General features: G+C 45.7%; 1 protein-coding gene across 3 annotated transcripts in view; it reads right to left on the reverse strand.

Annotated features, from left to right (window-relative positions):
• MPPED2 (metallophosphoesterase domain containing 2) overlaps positions 1–25,441 on the reverse strand; it is a 192,552-nt gene that overhangs the window by 101,185 nt on the left and 65,926 nt on the right. The gene's annotated exons all lie outside the window — the stretch shown is intronic.

A 25,441-nucleotide genomic window follows, 5' to 3' on the forward strand; every position in this document is an offset into this window, starting at 1 on the left:
CCGAAGGCAGGCAGTCACTATGGCCACACTCTTGGCAAAAAACCAGGGAGCCTCAGAGAGACCAAAGGGGAGCACCATGGTAGTGGTCCTGACCCACCATGAAATGAAGAAAATGTCAAGACAAGGGGCAATAGAGATGTAAAAGTAAGTGTCTTTTAGTCTGAGAGCAGCATACCAGTCTCCGAGATTGAGGGGGGGAATGATGAATGACAACGTCACCATGTTGAACTTTGTCTTGATGATGAAGATGTTGAGATCCAGGATGGAAAGAAAGCCAACCTTGGCCTTGGGGAACAGCAAGTAGCGGGAACAGAATCCCTTGCTCCTGAGCTCTGAAGTAACCACTTCCACTGTTCCTGGATCTTGCATAAGAGATGCTTGCGAGAGGGGTCCCTGAAGAGAGATGGAGAAGGGGGTCTAGGAAAGGAATGGGATAAAGTATCCATTTTCCACTGTGTCCAGGACTCAGCAATCCAATGTTACAGACATCCAGGAATGGCGGAAAGGGGATAAATGATCCAGGAAGGGAAGAGTTGATGTGACAGCTGATACGCTGTCCTCAGGTGCACCTTCAAAATCCCCAGTGTGGCCTCTGGGACTTACTAAAGGGTCCTGCACCCTGATCTGAGGATGAGCGGGAACAGTGGCTGCCATTCCTGTTCCCAGAGTTCCTGCTACGACTCCTGTGAAAATAGGGATTGGGCCCCTGCTGGGAAGGATGATGCTGTTTCCTGGGGTTACAGGAGCACTTCTTGGGGCAGGTGTGTGTATCCCAAGGGACTTAAGAGTAGCCTTTGAATCCTTGAGACCTTGCAGACGGTTATCTGTCTGCTTGGAAAGAGCCTAGCTCCTTCGAAGGGAAGGTCCTGGATCATTGTCTAGAGCTCAGGTGACACGCCAAAGACCTGAAGCCAGGAGCTGAGGCAGAGGACAAGCCCAGTAGCCATCGTGCAGGCTGCCGCATCTGCCAAGTTGAGGGCCACCTGCAGAGTCACCCATAAGACCACCCTGTCCTCTTCTAAAGAGGCTTGAATTCAGGGTGGGAGTCCTATAGCACAAGGTCCCTGAACTGGTCCATAGCAGCCCATGTATTGTAGGCACAGCAGCTCAGGAGCACCTGATAGTTTGCTATGCGGAGCTGCTGACCACCAGAGGCATAGGCCTTTCAGCCTAAGAGGTCTATCTTCTTTGCCTCTCTATCTTTGGGCTTGACTCTGCCGTTGTCTGTGGTTCGCTGCTGGCCAGACCAGCAACCCAGGTGGCAGGTGAGAGAAAAGGTGTTCGTGCCCCACCTGGGAGACAAAATACTTGCACTCAACCCACTTGTCTGTGTGGGGAATGGATGCTTGAGTCTGACAGAGTGACTTGGTGAACTTGGTCCCCGTTTTGTTGAGCGGGAGTGCCATTCTGGTGGGGTGTCGGCATTGAGAATGTCCATAGTAGGGTCCAAGTCTTCAGACACATGCTCCACCTGAACCCCTAGGCTCTGGGCGAGGCACTTCAGCAGATCCTGGTGTGACCTGTAGTCCATCAAGGGCATGGATGGAATAGAGGCCCCCGAATGCCTCGTCTGGGGAGAAAGAGAACAACTCCTTCAAGTCCTGTTCCTCCAATTCCTAGTGCTGCAATTGGTTCTACGACACCATAGCTGAGTTGAGGCCACTGGGCAAGCTCAGTGATCCCATCTTCAGAAGATCTCAGGGAAGGTTTGTGGGGGGACCTGGGAATAGCCAGAAGTTGGGGAGTAGGTCGGGGGGCAAGGCCCTAAGACCCGAGTACGTGGAATCTGGTCTAGAAGGGCCCGGGTCTTGAGCTAGATAGTAAGCCCAGCGGGGTCACTATACTGGTGGTTACCACTGGGGGAGACATGATGACTGCACCAGCTGTGTGGAAATGCTCTGGTGCCGAGAGTGGTGCCATGAGTAAGAACAGTGCCATGACCGGGACTGGGACACACCTGCTGCAGAAAACACCAACTCACCCTCAGAATCAGTGAAGTAATCTGAGGCCGACCAAGGCGGTGCCCATGCCATTGGTACTGGAGAGCATGGCTGGTGCATGCCTAGCCATCGACTCTGGTTTCCCCTGGTGACAGGGCGGAGGAGGCAGCATGGTCTGTGTCTCAGCTGCTGGTGCCTGAGTCATCTGCACCGCGGATACTCCAGGGGATGGCGTGGAAGGAGGAGATGGGGCCCCCTGGTGAGGCTTTGGTGCTGATGCTGCTGCCCCTGTGCTGGGAGCTTGTTGCATGGAGGACAAGAGTCCTGGGCTCTTCTGGTGCCGGATGGAGAGGCCGGTGATGACATGACCTCAATGAGGTTACTTCTAGACTGCTTTCTTCTGCTGAAAGAAGATATGCAAATTCCGAGTTAATTTGCATATATTCTTCCAATCACGTTATCAGACGAGGTTTTGTCGAAAAAGAAAGCAGTTTAGATGTGGTTCTTTTGGGGAACAAAACCCTTTTCAGAAGAACCCTGCACATCTCATTTTTTTAGGAAGAAGGGTTCTTTTGAAAAAGGGTTTCCCCCGCACCCCAAAAGAACCGTGTCTAAACTGCTTTCTTTTTCAACAAAACCTCTTCCAATAATGCAATCAGAAGAAGATATGCAAATTAGCTCCACATTTGCATATCTTCTTTCAGCAGAAGAAAGCAGTCTAGACATAGCCTGAGTTCCCTTGCAGCCTCAAATGTGTCCAGAGTCAAAGGGTCCAACTCTGCAAGATCCTCATCTGGGCTGGGGTCACAACACGGGCTCAGCTGGTGCCAACTAGGGGTGGGTGTCCTAGGTGCTGTGCTCCTAGAGGCCATTGGCTTCAGACACTTCACACAAGGCTTGAAGCCTTGGGGACCAGGCATGCCTCACACACAGCGTTCGGGGACGCAAATGCAAAACCCTAACTATCTACAACCAAGCTATTTCTAACAACTATAACTAATAACTATAACTACTAACACTGAACTAAACTAAGTTTGAACAAGAAACCTGGAAGAAACAACGAGAGCCACTAAGCACACTTGCAAGGAAAGCAGAGCATGTTCCAATGACCGTAACGCTAAGAAAGAAGGAACTGAGAAGCTTAAGGAACAGCAGGGGGATATATGAGCCCATATAGTGATGCCACTCCAAGAGGCTTCCCCGCTGAACCAACAGGTACCACCAAGGGAAAAATCTTCCGACGACTCATGCGCACACCTACATGAAATGGAATGGGCACGAGCAATCACCTGATGAAGAGCCTCTCTTGTTATTCCCTACCTGCGTGACAGTAAACCATTGATAAATACTAATACAACCAGTTATGCACCCACCTTATAGAAGCCCCATATAGACTGTATTTTCCCAGTTTACTGATAAGGTCATGTGAGACTATATTAAATGCGTTACTAAAGTCTGGGTACCCCATGTCTACCGCTTCTCACTTAGCAACAAGGCTTGTTATCCTGTCAAAGAAAGCTATCATGTTGGTTTGACACTATTTGTTCTTGGCAAATCCATGCTGACTTTTACTTTATTGCCTTATTTTCTTCCAGATGTTTGCAGATGGATTCCTTAATTATCTGCTCCATTATCTTATCTGGCACAGAAGTTAAGCTGATAGGTGTGCAGTTTCCTGGGTTGTTCTTATTTTCCTTTTTATAGATAAGCACTATATATGCCCTTTTCCACTTTTCTGGAATGTCTCTCGTCTTCCACAACTTTTCAAAGATGATAGCTAATGGCTGCAATACCACCTCAATCAACTCCTTGAGTATTCTATTGTAGGATGCATTTAATCAGACCGTGATGACTTTAAGACATCTAACTTTTCTAATAATATTTAACTTATTCTTTTCCTATTTTAACTTCTGTACCTACCTCATTCTCACTAGCAATCACTGTGTTAGACATCCAGTCACCAACAACCTTTTTAGTGAAAACCAAACAAAGAAGTTGTTAAACACCTCTGTCATTTCCACATTTTCTGTTATGGTGCATCTAGACTACATTCCTTTTTTGAAAGAGGAATGTAAATGAAAGAAATCGAAAATGCAAATGAAGCGCAGATTTACAAATCTCATGGTTCATTTGCATAATCTCATCTGATCGCTTTTTTGAAAAAGTTTTTTTTTTTTTTTAAAGCAGTCTAGATGCAGTTCATTCGGGAAAAAAACCCTTTTCCAAAAGAACCCTTATTCCTGAAAAAATGAGGTTTACAGAGTTCTTTCAAAAAAGAGTTGTTTTTTTCAAAAGAACTGCGTCTAGAGTGCTTAAAAAAAGCAATTGGATGTGATTATGCAAATGAAGCGTGAGATTTATAAATCTGCGCTTCATTTGCATTTTTTATTTCCTTCATTTACACTCCTCTTTCAAAAGAGGAAGAGTAAGTTACTCACTTTGTGCAGTAATGATGCTTCTTCAAGGTGTTCCCCCCCCCCCGTGGGAGCTCCACTTCAGGTGTCGGGCTCGTCCCGATGCCGCAGGTCAGAGAGTAGTCAGCCGTGGTTCAGCTGGACTGCGCATGCTCGGCGGCGCGTGCTATTTGCGCTGTTTGTGAGCTTGTGCGCAATCTGGCTCCCGCCAGTTCCTCCTAATGGGCTCACTCCTGAAAAGAAGAGACTCCAAAGCGGGGAGGAGGGCGGGTCATTGAGCACCCACGGGGACACACACTTCGAAGAAGCACCGTTACTGCACAGGGTGAGAAACTTCCACTTCTCCTTCCGTAGAGTCCCCGTGGGTGCTCCACTTCAGGTGAGTACAGAGCAGTAGCCTCATCTGCGGAGGCGGGATTGGAGTCAAGAACTGGTTGCTGTGGACAGCCCTGTGGAGGCCAGTGCTGATTCTCAGGCAATAGTGTTGACAGCATAGTGCTTAGCAAATATTATGTCCGAAGACCATGTCACCGTATGACAAATGTCTTGAATTGAGACTCCTTTGAGAAATGCCAGTGAGGTGGATATTGCTCTGGTGGAATGAGCAGTAATTGGTGTAGCTATGGGCCTAGGGCGTAAACAAGAGTAACATTTTGTAAAACATTTCACAATTATCTTAGAAATACACTGTGAAAACAGTGATTGGCCCTTGTTTCTTCCCTCTGAACATAGAAGTCGTTGAGATTGACAAAAAAAAGCAAGTTAGTTCCAGGTAAAAAGCCAATGCTCTGTGGATGTCTAACATATGCAAACAAGCTTCTTGGGCAGAGGTATGTGGTTTGGGATGGAATGTCAGGAGTATTATAGGCTCGTTTACATGGAATTCCGAATTCACCGTTCGTAAAAAGTTGGGGTGAGGTAGAAGTATTACCCCTGGTTGGTAAACAAGGTATATGGTGGGTTGGCCAAGAGGGATGCCAATTCCCCAACCCGTTGAGCCGATGTTATAGCTAGGAGAAAGGCAACTTTCATGGTGATAGTAGAGATGCCACATGTAGCGAAAGGCTCAAATGGTGGGTAAGTGAGGGTGTCAAAACTAACTCTAGATCCTATAGAGCAGGGGGCTTTCTGTGCGGGGGGTGTAAGTTCATTAGCCCTTTCAGGACGCGTTTAGTCATCGCATGAGTCATTACTGAAAAACCCTTGACTGTCTGAATGCAGAAGTCGCCAAGAGATGGACCCTGATTGAAGAGTACCCTAAGTGGGAATGATGTAAATGGAGTGCATAATCCAGGTTACGATGAATTGGAATAGACATTGCATCTAGCTCATTGGCCACGCACCATGAGTAGAAGTGACGCCATTTATAAAGGTAAGTCTTCCGTGTGGAGTCGCGTCTGCTATAGACTAGAACTTGTTTCACCTCTTGTGAGCAAAGTGTTTCTGTGCTATGGAACCAGCTAGGAGCCACGCCATGAGGTGCAGCCGGTCGATTTGGGGTCGTGCCAGAGACAGTCCTGGTTGCGTGAGCAAATCAGGTTGTTTGGGTAAATGATATGGTGGTTGGTAGGATATTTGTAAGAGGAGAGAAAGCCATGTCTGTTTGGGCCAAAATGGGGCTATGAGTATCACCGTGGTCCTGTCCTTGATTATCTTCTCTAATACTCTTGGGAGAAATGGAACTGGAGGAAAGGCTTAGATGAGATGGTGAGCCCAATTTATCAGAAATGCATCTCCCAGGGATTTTGGCCCCAGCCTGGCTCTGGAACAGTATTTTGGGCATTTTGCATTGATATGTGTCACGAATAAGTCTATAATGGGATGTCCCCACCGCTGAAATATGGAGTGGGTCACGACTGGGTTGAGTTCCCACTCGTGTTGAGGAAAAAAATGTCTGTTCAAGGCATCTGCAATTGAATTGTCCATTCCTGGGAGGTATGTGCCCACAATGGTGATTCCGTGACTTATACACCAATTCCATAACTTCATGGCCTCTTTGCAAAGGGATCTGTAGTAAACCGTAGTAGTGTTGAACAGTCTTGAACTGTCTGGCTGCGAATCCTCGGGAGGAATACCTTGCACACGTTGAATACTGCCCTGAGTTCCAGGAAACTGATATGTTGGAGAGCTTCTTGTGTATTCCATTGGCCTTGAGCGAATTCGCCCTCGCAGTGGGCTCCCCAGCCTAGGAAAGAAGAGTCTGAAGTAACTTGAACAGTAGGATGCAAACAGTGGAATGGGATCCCGGAGAGCCTGTTGATTGGAGAAGTCCACGACGTCAGGGATTGTCGCACCATTAATGGCAGCGTTACTAGTCTGTGCATGTCACAATTGCTTGGGCGGTAGACAGATGCCAGCCAGCGTTACAGGCACCTGAGATGTAGCCTGGCATATTGTACCACATACGTCGTGGCAGCCATGTGCCCCAAGAGTTGTAGACTGGTAAGTATCGGCACCTTTGGGCTGATGGACAGTGTCTGCGTGAGGCTCTGTATTGTGTGGAATCTTTCCGAAGGAAGATAGGCCTTGGCCATTATAGAATCTAATCGTACCCCAGTGAACATAAGGGATCTTTCCGGTATGAGTGAGGATTTCGGGACGTTCAGCGTGAGGCCCAGATCCACGAATAAGTCTCTTGTGACTTCAGTGGCCCAAAGTGTGTGCTCGTACGTATGGGCCTTGATAAGACAGTCGTCCAGGTATGGGAAGATCATGATGCCCTGGCGATGGAGATACGCTGCAACCACTGAGAGCGTCTTGTAGAAGATCCTGGGCGTGGACGATAGGCCGAATGGCAGGACCTCGTATTGAAAGTGTTGTGTGCCTATGATGAACCTCAGGAAGCGTCTGTGAGCTGGGTGTATTGTCACATGAAAATATGCGTCTTGCAAATCGAGGGACATGAACCAATCTCCCTTGTTCAATGCTGGGAAGATAGAAGTTAGAGTCGCCATCTTGAATTTTTGTTTCCTGAGGTACCGGTTGAGATTTCGAAGGTCCAGGATAGGTCTCCATCCTCCCGATTTCTTCTCAGTGAGAAAATAACAGGAGTAGAATCCCTTGCCCTGGAACTGTTTGGGCACCGTTTCCACTGCCCCAATCTCTATGAGTCGGAGAACCTCTTGCATTAATAGGGTCTCGTGAGATGGGTCCCTGAAAAGGGACAGAGTTGGAGGTGGGTAGGAGGATGGGAGAGAAGGGGGATGGAGTATCCTGATGTTATTAATTCCCGGACCCAGTGAACTGTGGTGATGGCAAACCATCTGTGCTGGTAAGGTGTCAGTCGGTGGTGAAACAACTTCTGTGATTCTGGCAGATACGTTAACGGAATGGTTCGCAGTCCCTCGATAGGACTGTCAAACTTGCTGCCTGTTGTTCTGAGGATTGGAAGTTCTTCCGGTTTGTGGTCTACACTTTTGCTGTCGTGGTCTACCGCGTTGTTGCTGTTGGTCGTGTTGTCTATAGCTGGATGCCATATATACGAGAGGGGCCTCTGCTTGAAGTAAGGTGTGTAGCGTTTACGACGATAGGGAGGTGTGTACATCCCTAGCATTCTTAGGGTAGAGCTAGAGTCTTTTCCGGAGCGCAGCACTTGATCAGTTTTTTCCGCAAAAAGACTCTGTTTGTCAAAAGGCAAATCCTCGACCTTTGTTTTGTAAGTCCTTAGGTAATGATGCCATCTGCAACCAGGAGGATCCCCTCATGACCACTGATGTTGCTGTGGCATGTGCCGCCGCATCAGCAATATCCAGGGAAATTTGCAAGGCAGTTGTTGAGGCTGTGTAGCTTTCCTGGACTACTGCTTTTACGAGCTGCCATTTGTCCTCAGGCAAGTGCACTAATACTGCTATCATCTTTGAACAATTATCAAAGCTATGGTTGGGGAGGTGTGCAATATAGTTTGCCATTCTTAGTATAAGTGTGGCAGAAGAATAAACCGTCCATCCAAAAAGGTCTAATCATTTGGACTCCTTGTCAGCTGCAACGTTTCTGTGCTGTGATGTCTTGTATTTTTGTTGCGCTGCATCAATGACTAAAGAATTTGGTTGTGGGTGCGTGAACAAAAATTCCATCCCCTTCAGGATGAAGAAATATTTCTTGTCTGCCCTCTTATGTGTGGGCTGGAACGATGCAGGTGTTTGCCATATATCGTCCAGAATCTCCAGGGAAAATGGCATCGTCCGGCGAGGAAGAAGATTGGTCCATTGGAGATTGTACCTGGGGCTGTGTTTGTTCCGGTGCAGTTACCGGCACTGGTTCCAGTTGTCTTAGAGGAAGAAGAACATCTCCAGATGGTGTAGGCGGTCGAGTGGAAGGCTCCAGTGGCGTTGGTAGCCTGGAGCTGCCATAAGAGTGATGTCGATCACGGCGTGGAGACCTAGAAGAAGAGTGTCCCGAGGAATATCGACATCAGTAATGGTAGTTGCGATGATGGCGATATTGATTGTGATAATAACGTCTAGGTGAATAACCTGGTGAATATTGTCTTCTAGAGTCATGACGGTACCTAGAAGAGGATGAGCGTGTAGGTGACCTCGGAGAGCGAGATCGGCGCCTGGCATATGATGAAGAACAGGAATGCCTACCGTATCGCTGAGGCGATGATGAGTATTGTGGAGAATGCCTGTGATGTTGTGAGATAGGCGTGGTGCAGGTTTCTTGCTGAAGCAGCATGGAAAATACAGAAGCTGGTGAGAGCGGCTGGGGAGAGAAGATCACAGGTTCTGGGCTTGGATAGGGGGTTATTATCATCCTAGACTTGTGCTTAGCCTTTCCCCGCACCGGTGGCTGGCTTGCCCCAGATCTATGATGACTCAGTGCCACGGCATGTCCTGTGAAAGGGTCTGGAGCAAATCTGGTTGATGACTCAATTGCACTCTGACGAGACTTGCTCAGTGCCGGCAGGATGGTCGGTGCTGATGATCCGCTCAGCGACGGTGCCAAAGACGGTGCCGAGGACAACTGCTCTGAGCCCAGTGCCGGGGCAGTTGGTGCCGGGGCACTCAGTGCGGCAACCGCCAAAGCCAATTCCTACGTCCCCGGTGCCGTCAGTGTCGATAGAGGTGCGGACGGCACTGAGGAAGTCACAGCCGTTGATGCCAAAGACTTTTGCTTAGCGGGAGCCGGGGCCGATTCAGGTTTTAGAGGCACCGCCGGTGTCAATGCTGAGCCCCTATGAAGGGAGGGGCTTGGCTCTGAGACACTACGGCTTGACTTATGCAGTTCAGCATGCTGAGGTATCCTGATTCCTGAGTTACCTGGCTTAACACTCACGTTCTTAGATGTAGACAATGAGCGGAGAGGAGACTTTTTGCCCGTTGCTGGGGCCACAGATGTGGATGGTCTGGGAGACTCAGTGTCAGCAAGCTGGAGGGCTTTGATGAAAAGGAGCAGTTTTAACTGCATCTCGCAATCCCGCCTGGTTTGGGCAGTCAGCTTTGTGCAGTATGGGCATTTTTGGGGTATATGACCCTTGCTCAAGTACTTGATACACATAGAGTGCCCGTCAGATGATGGCATTGCGTTGTGGCACTGCGCACACTTTTTGAAGCCGGGGGAAGCCGGCATGATGAATTGAGGAGAAAAAATTTTTTTTTTTAAACTAACACGGGGTAACAAGTAATACACTAACTAACTAACTATGAACTATTAACTAACTAAACAAACTATTCTACAGATTTTGCTGACAGGTTTGAGGAGGGAGTTGCTCTGCCTGCGACCGTGAATGGTTAGGAGGAACTGGCGGGAGTCGGATCGCGTGCAAGCCCACAAACAGCACGAACAGCACGCGCCACCGTGCATGCACAGTCCGGCTGAACCACAGCTGACAACTCTCCCACCTGCGGCACTGGGAGGAGCCCAACACCTGAAGTAGAGCACTCATGGGGACACTACCCAAAGAAGAATGTACTCTAGACGCACTCCTAATGTTTCTCCCTCTTCATTAAGCAATGGACTTACCCTACCCTTGGTCTTCCTCTTGCTTCTAATATAGTTGTAGAATGTTTTATTTTTACCCTTTAGGTCTCATACTAGATTGAACTCATTTTGTGCCTTTGCCTTTCTAATCTTGCCCTTTCTAATACTTGTGTTATTTGTTTATGTTCACCCTTTGTACTTTGTCCTACTTTCCACTTTTTATAGGACTTCTTTTTTATTTTTAGTTCATTCAAGATCTCCTGGTTAAGCCAAGGTGGTCTCATGCTATAATCCCTATCTTTTCTATGGACTGGAACAGTGTGCTCCTGTGCACTTAAAAATGTCCCTTTGAGGCCCGCCATTGTTTTACGTATGTGTCTGTTCTTTGCAGTCTCTGGCCTCAGCTACACTGGCATATTTTGTCACCAAAAACTGCCTTTTGTCAACAACACAGTGAGAGTGTTTATTCTGCAATGCCACTTTTGTTGTCTATAAAGAACAGGTGTGGACTCTGCAGCTTTGTTGACAATCTGGCTTCCCTCAGTATCCCACATTGCCTGCCCTGGTGGCTCTGCTCAGTGTTCTGTGATCTCTGCTGCCCTGAAGGGAAGTATCTGACAGCTAAGGGTGCTGCTCTGTTTGGGGAACAAAGAAAACAACAAATCTTTGGAATGCTTCTGTTCTGCCCTGCAATAGAAACACAGCAACAGGCAGACTGCTGCTGCAGAGGGAGGGCTGGAGAGACGGCTGCGCTGCTTTGACATTCGTCAGCACAGAGAAATCACAGAGCTATGAGGGAATCACAAGAAGCACAGAGATCAGCTCAGCCTCCCCACAATACCACACTGTGGGATGCTTTCCCACATTACTTTGCTATATATGTCAATAGGGTGCCAGCAATGTGACCATGAACTGTCAACAATGGGAGGCAGAAAAACCAGTTGACAGTACTTTCATCACCAAACCTTCCCAGTGTAGACACAGTCTCTCTCCAGGCTCTTTCCCAGTTTGTTCTCATAACATTTTGTGTTGACTTTGCATTACCTCACCCCTCTCCTTACACTACTATCCCGTTGTGCTCTTTTGTTCCTACTTTACTACATGTGCCATCAGTAGCGTGGTTTTAGTAGCCTTTGCCTCAGAGTGGGAACAGAATGCACAGCACAGCTGAGGACTGCACGATAAATTGGTGGAGTGAAGTATTTGAGTGAACTGAGCTTCTAAAAAAAAGAGCATTCTGGTTGTGCAAAATGAGAAATGAGCAGAATGTTTTGGACCTGGGGAACGTGAGTTCCAAGGTTCCTCACAAACCTAAGAAGCCCACAGGGCAGTTCAATAGTCATGGTGGATCAAATTCTGCTCACACTAACTTAATTTCTTCAGCTTCAATAGGATTAATTCAGATTTATACAACTTTGAGCAAAAATTGTCTGTGGGCCTTCAGAATGACCCATCTAGTTCTTCCGGAACAGATTTCATTATTTACACCATCATTCTCAGAAGACACGGCAGCATATTAAAAAGCAAATGTCCTCTTTCAAAGAAGCAAAGCATGGTACAGTGTATCTTCTTTCTCATTACAACCAGCACCATGGATAAATGGCCATATTGCTGGTACAAGTGTAGTATCTCTCCAGAAACACTGCTAGAAATCAGGCTTTACTTTTCCAGATCTCCCAATAAAGAATTTAAATAAATATTCTACATAAATCAATCCACTCTTAACACAGTCCCAGACTTAATTACACAGTTATTCTGTTCTGATCATTTATTTCTGATATAAATACTCAATGCAAAATTTGTCAGAGTTCAGATCCTGGCCTCCAGCCCATTGGAACAAGAGGGTTAATTAACAAGTCACATAGGCTGGTAATATTCAGTAGGAATCATGACTCAGAAAGCTGCCCATTTTTCTTGCAATAAAGAAAATAAAGACAGTAATTCTTGGAACATTAATTAACACCCCCTCCCCCACCCACCCCCAGTACTGGTAATTACCATAAGCTAAGAGTCTGCCAGCCTTGCATTAACATAAAAGTTGCTGCAAGGTGCTTTTGAATGGTACAGTAATGCCCAGGATACTGTGAATAAATGCTAACAGGAGAGTTTTAGGACGCAAACCCTATAACCAAGAAATGCTTTTAACAGACCTCCACTCTCAGTCGCTGCTTGACCAGTAGAAATTCATTTTATACAAACAAAAAAGCCAATGAGGCACTCAACAGAGCAAGCACTTTATTTACTCATCTCAAAAATAATATCCTGTATTCACTAACAATTTTCTAAATGCACAGAACAGTGAGAGAATTAAAAAAACCAACTAAGATCCCTTGCACTGATCTGCCACCTAAGCTGGATCTAATGGTTGTGTAAGACATAAAATAACAGAGTGGTGATTTTAAAAAAAGCAGCTTTGTAATAGAGAGGCCACTGATGACCAATTTTAAATTGAATTACACAGCCTGCTAATTTTTATGATGAGATAACATTTCTTTGGACATTACACATACTAAAATCTACACAGTGCTTTCCTGCTTTCTCTCCCACAGTCCCAACCCCTCCCTATGTTCCAAGCAACTCCTTCTCCTTGGAAATCATTGTTCTTAATAAGCAGGAATGTAATGCTCTACTGACTGAAAGACTTCTTTAACAATGTGGTATTGTTACTACGGGGCAATGTAAGAATCACCAGATGTATGTAGTTTGTTTATTTTTGAGGAAATGCTTAAATGCTATATACAAATCAATGGTATACAAAGAGTACATGTTCTAGGATTGCTTTTCAGTAAAATCATTCCAGGCTAAGTTTTGTAGCAGTGGCAGTGCTGGAAAAACCTAACAACAGTGTTTGTGAAAATTATGTTTCTGTTTGAGTGGCTTGTTTTTTTCCTCATTGCTGTAGTGCAATGCTCTTACTTTGCTATAATTTAAAAGGGATTTTTTTTGGAGTGTGTGCGCGACACTGTTGTGATTATTTAGTGCAGTGGTCACCAACAAGTAGATCAAGATCTACTGGTAGATCTTGGGGTCTCTGACAGGTGATCCTGACAGGTTTCTCCAGTAAGCTCTCAAGTGCTGGCTCTTCAGTTGCTCCCCCACCCATTGTCATGCTGCTCCTGCCCCTCTGCCTTGGACCTGTCTAACCTGTCTTGGCTGACATGCTCCACACTCTGTCCTTCGCTGCAGACACTGCTCCTGCGGTTCCCATTGATCAATAATGGGGAACCGTGGTCAATAGAAGCTGTGGGCTCAGGGCCTGTATATGAGGGGCAGTACATGGCACTATGGAGCCACTGCTGTACATGCCAGATGCTTCCAGCATCTGACAGGGCCAGCTGAATCCCCCACCTTGGGCTAAGCCTGGGGCCACTCCTTCACTCCAAACTCTGGCTCAAGAGCAGAGCCTGCACCCAGCCTGGTGTAAGTGAGTGAGGATGGGGGATGGAGTTAGCAGGGTGAGGTCTAGGAAAAGGGGTGGGGCCTCAAAGAAGAGGCGGGAAGGAAGTGGGGCAAGGGTATCTGGGTTTGTGGTAGATCTAGCATCGCAGTTAAATAGAAAAAGCGATCTTATGGCTAAAAAGGTTGGAGACCACTGATTTAGTGCATTTGTTTTGGTTATGGTTTGCTTGTCTGCAACCTAACACTCCCTACTTTCAGCAAGGGCAGCAGAATCAAGAAATCACAAAACAATTACAGAAATGAAAAATCACAATGAAAAATTGGGAAATATTTCCTACTGTTACAATTTTTTTTTCAATAGAAACTACTGAATTATTTTATTGAAGTGACTTCTATTCTGGAGATTCCGTCCTTTTTAAAAGTAAGATTAAAAAGCAGTCAAGTATTCTAAAGTCTTCAGCTATCATTCTAAAATTTAGATTTGTTTTAGGATATTAGAAATGCTTGGTAGTATATGAATTGTACAGGTAGCATCACAATATATTTCCAATAAGGTACTCTGATTTTAGAGGTGACAGATAAAAAGGACCAAAATTCCTTCAACAGACAATAAAAAAAATACAAGCAGTTCCTTGAGATTTTTTTTAAGTTGCCAGGGAAAAAAAAGATTTTATGTAACTTTTAAAATACTTGCATTTATGGAGAATTTCCACTAAAGTATATGAAATTTTTGCAAGCAAATCAATGGCATGAAAATGATCCCTTCTACTGTATTTACATGTATACGTTCAGGATGCAGTTTTCTACATTGCATATAGTAAGACTTCCAGCTGACACACAGAGTAATAAGATAAAATATGAGAAAAGAACTGAAATAAATTCGGCATGGAGAAAGAACTCTATGTTTGATTTTTAAATTATTTTAATAAATTGCTCGGGGAGGGGGGGCATATAGTTCCTTATTTTATTATGCCACGTGCTTACTGTTATATTTACTCATACTAAAAAAAATTAAGATGCAACATCCACACTTGTTTTGTATTCTAGAAAGAAAGAAAGAAAGAAAGAAAGAAAGAAAGAAAGAAAGAAAGAAAGAAAGAAAGAAAGAAAGAAAGAAAGAAAGAAAGAAAGAAAGAAAGAAAGAAAGAAAGAAAGAAAGAAAGAAAGAAAGAATGTGTAAATAAAACCTGAACATAGGGGATTTTAAAAAATTAATGCCAGAGTTTAAAATTTATGTGAAATACACTACACATCTTAAGATGACAACAACACAAATATTTTTACAAGAAGCAAAACAGGATATCCCTTTTAATAGAAGTATAATAAATAGCCAAGAGAATTCTTAGAAGTATACATTTAGATTACATATTGTTAATTACACTGATGAATTTCATGCTTCTGAAACTGAGCAACACTAACAATAGATACTGTTGTACAGGCAGACACTGTGCAAGTTTGCCTGTATAGCTCTGCCAACACACCTTAAGACAATCCTACCTACCATTTCACTTCTGAACTATGCTGCAGCAATCGGCTAATTAGGCCAGATCCTGAAACCCTTGCTCAAGCCAATGGTTCACAAAAAGCCTCCTCCTACTCCCATTGACCCCAAGAGAGGAGAATTTGTTACAATAAGTTCTGCAGTATTAGAAGTGAGTCACTGAAGACAGCTTTTTCTAAAATGAGACCAATAAACTTTTCTGAAAGTTTCTTGCTTCCCTCCTCCTGAGCAGCAATGCAGAACTTAAACATCCTTAAGAGGGTTTAAATCAGTACATTTTCTTTCAATTGCAACTACTGAATACACTCAACATCCGTTACATTTAGAGCTAAGTGCAGAAATATGGTATTTTAAAGTTAGTCACTTAATTATTCATTCTGGGTGTAATGAACAGAGAAGGTTTTAAACAAGTTCCAGATGGTAAGAGCAGAAAGTAGAAATAAATCAAAATTTATAAAAATAAAAAGAGACTTGTTTTCTATTGCCATAATTTTTCTCTATAATATTTTGAAACTGCCTTTAGATTTTAAATTAGCTTAGAGCATTTTGCATTAATAGCCTAAATTTAGGCAATTTAGTATATATTAGGTCGTTTTTTAATAAATAATCAATTTTATATTAGTAACATACCAAACACTGTCAATTATTATTATAAAAGATATTTTAAAAATAAGTACAATGAAGCCATGAAAGGTCAAATGTTTGATCACAGGGATTTTGTTATCTTAAATGTACATAAATATATGAGATAAATCTCAGAGGGGTAGCTGTGTTAGTCTAACTTTAAAAACAAGTGGCCTTGTGGCACCTTAACTACATCTAGACTGCATCCCTCTGTTGACAGAGGGATGAAAATCAAGCACGTTGAAATTGTTAACGAAGCAGGGATTTAAATATCCCACGCATCATTATCATAAAAATGGCCACCGCTTTTTTCTGAAATGGAGCTTTTTTGAAAACCCCCCAGCAGTTTAGACACGGATCTGTCAAAAATAAATCCTTTTTCGGCAGATCCTGTATTCCTCAAAAAATGAGGTTTATAGGATCTGTTGAAAAAGGATTTATTTTCGACAGATCTGCATCTAGACTGCTGTTTTTTTTTTCTTTCTTTCTTTTTTTCGAAAAAGCTCCGTTCTGAAAAAAAGTGGGGCCATGTTTATACTAATGAAGCGTGGGATATTTAAATCCCTGCTTCATTAGCAATTTCGACATGCTTGATTTGCATCCCTCTGTTGGCAGAGGAATGCAGTCTAGACAGCCTCTGAGACTAACAAAATATATAGAATCATGAGCTTTCATGGGCAAAACCCATTTCATCAGATGAATTAGAGTGGAAATAACAGAAACCAAGGGTGCATCTACACAGCAGGGCTTAATTCGAAATAACCTATGCAAATTGAGCTACAACTGCGTAGCTTATTTCAAAAAAGGAAGCATCTACGCAGCACTTATTTCAAAATAGAGCACTCTTTCTCCGACTTTCCTTATTCCTGATACAATGAGAGTTACAGGAGTCAGAGTAAGAAGTCCTCCAGCTTGATAGTATTTTGACACTAGTTCAAAATAACTGCCTGCTATATAGACACAGACTAAGGGTATGTCTACACTACAGTGCTAATTCGAACTAACTTAGTTCGAATTAGTTAATTCGAACTAAGCTAATTCGAACTAACACATCCAGACTAAAAAACTAGTTCGAATTAGCTTTTTGCTAATTTGAACTAGCATGTCCACATTAAGGATGGCCGGAAGCAGTGCCGGCAGGGCATCAGATGAGAACTAGCCGAGGACTGTCTCAGGCTAGCCGAGGGTTGTGCTTAAAGGGACCCGACCCCCACCCCGGACAGACATTTCTCAGGGGTGCCCCGCTTGCAAAGCAGTCCTGGCTTGGATTGCCCGGAGTACCCACACTGGGCACATCACAGCACTCGGCCATCAGACTGGCTGCACTTGCCGCAGGCTGCCATCTGGGGACAGGGGGCAATTGGGGGGCTGCAGGAGAGCTTCCACCCCCAGAAGCCCGCAGAGCCAGCCCACTCCTCCCCATCGGGGGCTCGTACCCCATTCCTCCCTCACCTCCTTCCAGTTACCCCTCCCTAGCCCCCCTTCCTGATGTACAAAATAAAGGACAATTGTGTTCAAAAATAGAATCTCTCTTTATTGAACAAAACTGGGGGAGACTGGGAAAAGGAGGTGGGAGAGGGGAAGAGAGAGGATGGGAGAGGGGAAGGCAACTAAAATGATCAGAGGTTTGGAACAGGTCCCATATGAAGAGAGGCTAAAGAGACTGGGACTTTTCAGTTTAGAAAAAAAGAGACTGAGGGGGGATAGGATAGAGGTCTATAAAAGCATGAGTGGGGTGGAGAGGGTGCGTAAAGAAAAGTTCTTCATTAGTTCCCATAATAGAAGGACTAGAGGACACCAAAGGAAAGGAATGGGTAGCAGGCTGCAAACTAGTAACAGAAAGTTGTTCTTCACAAAGCAAAGAGTCAACCTGTGGAACTCCTTGCTGCAGGAGGCTGTGAAGGCTACAACTAGAACAGAGTTTAAAGAGAAGTGAGATCAAGTCATGGAGGTTGGGTCCATGGAGTGGTATTAGCCAGGGGGTAGGAGTGGTGTCCCTGCCCAAAGTTTGTGGAAGGCTGGAGAGGGATTGCACGAGACAAATGGCTTGGTCACTGTCTTCGGTCCATCCCCTCCAGGGTCCCTAGGGTTGGCTGCTGTCAGGCTACTGGGCTAGATGGACCTTTGGTCTGACCCAGTACGGCCATTGTAAGCTCAGGGTCGGGGGTCTCAATGGACCACCTTGATTTTCATGCACACCTGCTCCTGGGTGGCCAGGCTGGCAGCTCTCCTGCCCTAGACGGCCACTTTCCTGTGCCTAGTGCGGAGGTCGTGGACGTTGGACGCCTCCCGCCAAACCTCGATGAGGTCCACGATCTCCACACTAGACCAGGCGGATCCCCGCCTCTTGCAGTCCCAGGCAAGCTCCCGGGAGCCGCCAGCCTGGTCCCGGGAAGAGGGGGAGGGCTGGGGAGCATCGGGTGGCTGGCTCAAGCAGTGCCAGGTGCAGGGTCTGCTAGCTGGGTGCTGGCAGGCTTGTATCTGGCATGGGCACCGTAACCAGCCCGTGCCCCTTTAAGGAATCCGGGACCGGGAGGGGGGCAATAGAGTTTCCCTGGTGTTGGCCAGAGTGGCCACCAGGGAAAGCTGGGGAGGGCTAGCCTCCCACTAGTTCGAATTAAGGGGCTACACACACCTTAATTTGAACTAGTAAGTTCGAACTAGGCTTAGTCCTTGTGCAATGAGGTTTACCTAGTTCGAACTAAGCGCTCCGCTAGTTCGAATTAAGTTCGAACTAGCGGAGAGCTAATGTAGCGCTGTGACAGGGCGTTAGCCCTGCACTGGCCCTTTAAGGGCAAACCCCAGCCTGAAGCAGCTCTGGGGAGTTTAGCCCCAGCTGGGGCTGTATTAGGCGATGAGGGCCAGCTGGGGGCTACAGTGAGCCCTCGCTACTTCGCGGTTCGACCATCGCGGATTCATGACTTCGCGGACTTTTTTCTGTACATTAAAGGGTGGTTTGTTAACAGTACTACCGTATATTCCGGCTTTCAAAGCCTCGGGGGAAGCCGGCGGGGGGCATCCCAGGCACGCCTGGGCTGCTCCCCCGCCGGAGCCCCTCCGCGGCTTTCAAAGCCTACTTCGCGGATTTTCAGCTATCGCGGTCGGGTTTGGAACCTATCTACCGCGATAAACGAGGGTTCACTGTATATAAAAACCTGGGCGGCGGCTCCCGGGAGGAAGGTCAGTGAGGGCCTGGCTGCTGGGGAAGCAGGAGGCTCCCTGGAGCTAGAGCAGGGCTGGGGAGGCAAGGCAAGGCAGGGCTAGGAGATCTCTAGCCAAACAAACCCCCAGGCTGCAGGGCCTGCATAACGGCCCGGTGGAGAAACAACAACCCCCGGAAGGGGGGCTCAGACGGACTTGGGCACTGCCGGAGGGCAGTGTGGTGAAGAGGACGACGCGGCCTGGAAGAAAGAGGGGAAGCCCCGCCAGAGGGAAGGTACTCTGCCAGCAAAAGGAGCTGATCCCGGAAGCAGACGGCAGACCCTTCCCCCACTACGGTGGTGAGCGAAACCCCCCACAAGCGCCTATCAAAGTTAATTCGAACTAACGTCCGTTATTTCGAATTAACTTTGTAGTGTAGACATACCCTCAGTTATTTCAGAATAACACTAGTTATTTTGAAATAATGTTACAGAGTAGGTGCACCCCAAGATATATATATATATATATATAACAGTGGAAGAAGCACCTGTCAGTTGCAGGACCCATGTTAATTAGGCTAATTAAGATTAATGTTCGACACTGCACACATTACTTAGATAAGATTCCTATTTACTATTTCTAACTAAGAGGAAGATTGGGACCAGAGAAGATCCAAAAGTGCTACTATAATAAGAAAAGAATAAAGGAGGAACCTAACCAAAAAGAATAAAGAGATGGATGGGAAGAAGATCAAAGGAACAGGCTCTCCCAATCTTTCCTCTTTCCCCTTCCAAAAACAAGTCAAGTGAACCAGAAGAACTATTCAAGAATGCAACCCTGATTTTTTTTTAAATAGTGGTAAAACAATGTCCCAAATCTCATTATATTGTTTTGTTCCATTTGTCTTCTTCAGAATAAATGTGGCTCTTAAGAGGCAAAGCACTATAATGGCAGGCCTCCAACCTACAGCTGTGGGATACACTTTTAGATAACTGAGAAGGGCTCATGTGGACAAGCTAAGAGTGGATTAGAACAGGTCATCTGTTCATACCTCCTACTGCAACACCATGTTATCACAGCTCTTTCAGCGTTATCATCTACTCTACTTTACAGTCAACAGTTTCAACCCGAAGCTGCTACTTTCATTAACTTAATCAAATGTCACACACTAGCATGACTTTTCTACTTACTGTAAAACAAGACTTAAGAGAAGTACCACCAATCATAAAGAACAATATAACCCACCAATCACCAAATTTAAATGTATTCTGGCAAAGCTCCGGCTATGCCCAATGGATCTCACACTACTGGTAGATAGTATTAGCCTCAGAGGCTTGCTGTGGCCCCCCACACAGCCTCTTTCTCTTTTCCAAGCTCTAGGGTCCACAGCTTACTGAGCAATTCATCGCAGATAAGTTCATGGTTTCAGGGTGAAAACCCCTCTGTAGTCCTGATCTCCCTTCTCGGGGCAGTCTCTGTGTTAGCATGGAGGAGGCTTGCGGGTGGGAGGGGAACCTGTGCCCTCCCACTACTAATTTGGGTCTGGCACAATATTCGTTTACTTTTAAAATTTCTTTCACTAGCACATTGAACAAACTAAATGCACTGCACACACCTATGACATTCTCCCTTCGTTTACAGCAATGAATTTCTACTGAAGTCAAGAAAGATCATACAGGTGTAACAAAAAGAATTCAACCCTAATCCAAAATCAGACTTGGTCAGATGATTCACATGTTTCCTCAGTGTACTTATCTACTGCTGCAGTGATAGAAAAAGGAAACCCTAAGGATATGTTTACACTGCACACCTCTTTCATCAGCGTGTAGCGTACCCTTACTGCATGGCCCTCAGCAAGGGTATAAACGGAAGCACAGATGGTGGGTCCCTTCTTAGGTGAGTAAAAGCCAGGGATGGAACAGTGTAAACCTGCAAACCGTTACCAATAAGCCTGGGCTCATTGGTTAACCCAGGGTTTCTCACACTTTATGATACCACGACCCCCCCTCTAAGTTGCTCAGGACCCACAGTTTGAGAAACGTGGGGTTAACCTTCATGATTACACGCAGCCCCACCTTTCCCCCGCACTGCTGGGGGAAGGGGTAGGCAGGAGCCAGTATTTATGGGGAGCCGGTTTTTAAGCAGGTTTCTTGCGAGCACCATCTCCCAGGGTATCAAAATAAATGCATTCAATATCCCTAGTAAAACACACCTGCACTCCAGGTATGTATCTTACATGGCCCTCTTAATGCCCAAGCAGTGTCAACTTATATCAGCACTGCTAAAAACAGTACCTTCCTACTGTCTCTCCACTGCCAGAACCTTTCCCTGTTACCTCTCTCCTGCCAGATCCTTTGACTGATGCATCTAGCTACAGTACTCAGTGTTGATGCAGTAGCTTTCATATGGCAGCCTGTAGCTACATATAGCCTACACACGCCTACCAGCAGTGTGCAGCGTAGATGTTTGCTATAAGGAACATTATTGGTAATGAAGACAGAAGATGAAAGGAGAACATAAAAGAATCACTTTGCCCCTCCCAAATAATGAGTGATATTTTCTATTGTCAGTTATGCTGATGTAAATTTGCAGTGACTCCAACTTCACTTGAAATAACTGCTGCCACAAAGCATAATTCAGCCCAACTCATCCAAACCAGGACTCTCATGGGACGGGGAGGGGGGGAATAGCCTGAGTAAGAACAGAGCAAGCATTTCAGGCAATAAACAGTAGTAGCAATTATTAAAAAAATACTGGTTGAACTTCAGCTGGTATAGTAACAGAGCCTGCAAATTACCTCAGACATGAACAGAAGTACTGACATGGATTCAGATTACTCATGTGAGCAAGAGTTTGCACAAGCAGAACCTGACACAATAAATATACCTTCTGTCATTAAGTCATTAGAGAGATTCACTATGTAAATTCAGCTTTGCTTTCCCTTTACTTTTGCATTCATTATTCAGTCACTTCCCAGAACGTGGGAAAGGGCATATCTTATATTGCCCACAATGCTAGAATTACATATTCTTCTGTGTAATTTTCCATGTATGACTCAATGTGAAGAGAAGGGGAAAATGTACATTGTGATAAAATACTACACAAAGTATATTTGGATATAGCCATAGCATAATATCTTAATTCTTCCCCAGTATATACTGCTGTGTTTACTGCAAGGTCATTTAAGTTACTATAAGGGATTTTTAATGAAAACAATTATAAATTTAAAATAACTGTGTTTAAAGCATTTAACAGTCAGTGAGGTCAAGTGATTACAGCAGTTACAAGACCCATGGGACATGTTCACACCAAAACAAAGTGAATAAATTACCTCAGCTGGCATGTGTAATCACTAAGTGACCACAGAGGTTATTCAGTGTACAAGCCCAGAAGAGTTTCATGCAAAACCAATAATGAAAATGTATCAGTCAAGGAAAAAAAGCATAAGAATTAGCAAAAGTAATGCTGTATTTTAGACTACATAACTATAGGGAGTAGAACACATGATGTGGAAGGCAGAGTTCAGTGAATGGTGTACCTGAGCTGAAAAACAAAGCAGGCACAGGAACAAGAGCTAACATTGATGACACGAGGGGGGAAGAAATATCCATGTTTCTTAACCTTTTTGATACCAGGGCCTGGTTTGCTGCCTTCCTAAACTGAGTCAGGAAGATTGCTGGGACCAGCACTGATCCTTGGATCAGTCGTTGAGAAACATTATATTGGATCAATTTCTCTTGGTAAGAGAATCTGAAGAAGAGCTCTGTGTAGGCTCTTTCACCATCAGAAATAGGTCACATAATACTTCACCCAAATTGTCTCTCTAATATCCTGGAATCATCGTGGCTGCAACCCCACTGCATATATTAATGACACAAACCAATAGGGCCCAACCCTAAATACTATGCTCTGCTAAAATACCTGGAGAATTCAGCAGGTATTTCAGGTGCACAAGGAATTAAGAGTCATAAGGCAAAACAAAGGACCCTGCACTTCTGTACACAACACTTCTAATGAAATAAATACCGAATAGAATATTTATCTCTTGACTTTTTCTCCCCAAAAGATGTGTTTTTACAAGAAGATAATTAATGAACATCAACAATCCATCTAAAATCCTAATGGGAGTTTCACTGCCTGAGTCTACAGTCTGGACTATTAGATACACTAACCTCTCTTCCAGTCCCGTGAACATGAGTTTACACAGAGACAAATCCCTTAAATAAATATTGGAGGCTGGATTGGTTGGAATCTTTCACAAATTATAGTTTATGTAGCTAATGTTAACCACAGAACATTATGAATAAAGGGTACTAAACGAGGGTATGTCTACATTGCCACCCTAGTTCGAACTAGGGTGGCTAATGTAGGCATTCGAAGTTGCAAGTGAAGCCTGGGATTTAAATATCCCGGGCTTCATTTGCATCTTGCCGGGCGCTGCCATTTTTAAATCCCCCTTAGTGCAGACTCTGTGCCCGTGGCTACACGCGGCACGGAGTAGGTAGTTCGAATTAGGCTCTCTAATTCGAACTACCGTCACTGAGGTGTATCAGTAGTTCGAATTAGAGAGCCTAATTCGAACTACCTACTCCGTGCCATGTGTAGCCGTGGGCACGGAGTCCGCACTAAGGGGGATTTAAAAATGACGGCGCCCGGCAAGATGCAAATGAAGCCCGGGATATTTAAATCCCGGGCTTCATTTGCAACTTCGAATGCCTACATTAGCTACCCTAGTTCAAACTAGGGTGGCACTGTAGACATACCCCTATATACCTATAACTCTGCACACATATAGAAGAGATACACCAGGGGCTTTATTTAGAAAGCATTTTATTTTCATTCAATTTCATCTAATAAAGGGGTATCTCTGATACATAAAATTAAATATGGAACATGAAAAAAATTACTTCTGCTGGCTTCCTGCAGTACAGATTGGCACCTTCCAGTAAAGTGCAGTGTGACGGGGCGAGGCAGCCTTGCACTGAACCTGTATGGCCCAGTCAGGGTTACTTGGCTGCAGAGGCCCCTCCCCCACAGCCCTACCGAGCATGCCCGGGCTGTAGCTGTGCTATAAAAGCCTGGGGAAGGACTCAGTCAGGGGAGATAGCCAAAGGAGAAGGACCAGTGAAGGGAGCTCCCACTCAGCTGTTGCCGGGGTCTCCAGGAGAGGCCGGAAGGGACGCAGAGGCGAGTTGGTGCAACCCAGGGACTGCCTGCCGAGGGGACGCTGGCCCAGAGCTCGCAGCAAGCTGGGCAAGTCCAGGGGAAGGAACCCCAGGGATCCAGGTAGGAAGTGGCCCAGGGCAGGAGCAGGAGCCACCTCTCCTGCCCAGAGAACCTCGGCGCGTTTTGGCCGGATTGCCCCGCCGAGGGAGTGACCTGTTACCCAGGCGCTCACAGGGTCTTGGGCTGGGACCCGGTGGAGTAGGGTGGGCCCGGGTCCCCCTACCTGGGGTGTGTCCCCGCTACAACCCTGAACAGCATTGTAACTGTGGTGGACTCAGGCCGGAGGGCCTTGGCCTTGCTTAAAGGGCCAGCTATAAACTGCATTGTGACTGCATTGTGGACTTGGGCCAGGGGGCCTTGGACAGGCGGGAGGGGCCCGCCACATGCAGGCTTACCTATACACTACTATCATACTTTGGAGGAATGACCCAAGATCGAGAGCCCTGCAATTCTGTGGATACCTGCATCCGCAGAAGTGGATGAGGATATCCGTGGCTCATTTTTGCGAATATGGGTACAGATATAAATTTTGTACCAGCACAAAGCTCTACCTATATCTAGATACTGAAATGAGCTCTATCAATAGTGCGCACTTGGGTCTATGGGCTCAGGATAGCAAATCCTTCCAGGAAAAGCTAGCCACACACACAAGGTATTCGTTGACTGAATCACAGTAGTCTGAAGCAGCAGTGCTTCCTGCTTCCCTAGTGGGACTGGCTCACTTCGGGGAGGGACATGGAGGTGGAGGGAACATATTCAATCTTTTGAAATCATGTATCTCCAGGAGTCCCTGCCTGTGCATATGGACTCCAGTTTTGACAGGCCTTTGTGAAGGCTGCACAACAGTTGTGGAAAACTGCTCGTTGTATGCTCTTCCTCCTATCCCTCCCGTGTACCTCCTGTCGTCTTCTAACCATGTAGTCGTCTACACGTTGACCTCCCTACTATTAAAGGTCTTTAGCGACACAGTCCTCATGCAGAAGGAATTCAATGGCTGAGGCTCAATGCAATGCTCTGCCATACTTTGAAAAGCTTTCACAGAATGTAGCGGATTCATTCCGCAAAGGAGAAGGGTTTGGAGCACCAGCTTGCTCCGGTGGGCAATCCGAGCCCTTTCAATGCTCCTAGGGCACGCAGCGACATGGCATCACACAACTGGCCTCACACAACCTTCCCCATTCCTGCAGAGCCACCAGTATGAACTGATCCCTGTGACTCCAATGTCTCCTCCAAGCTGTGGGGAAACCCTGCTTCACAGGCGATTCATCAGCCCTGCT

This window comes from Pelodiscus sinensis, chromosome 4 (assembly GCF_049634645.1).
Source record: "Pelodiscus sinensis isolate JC-2024 chromosome 4, ASM4963464v1, whole genome shotgun sequence".
In the NCBI taxonomy this organism is placed as follows: Eukaryota; Metazoa; Chordata; order Testudines; family Trionychidae; genus Pelodiscus; species Pelodiscus sinensis.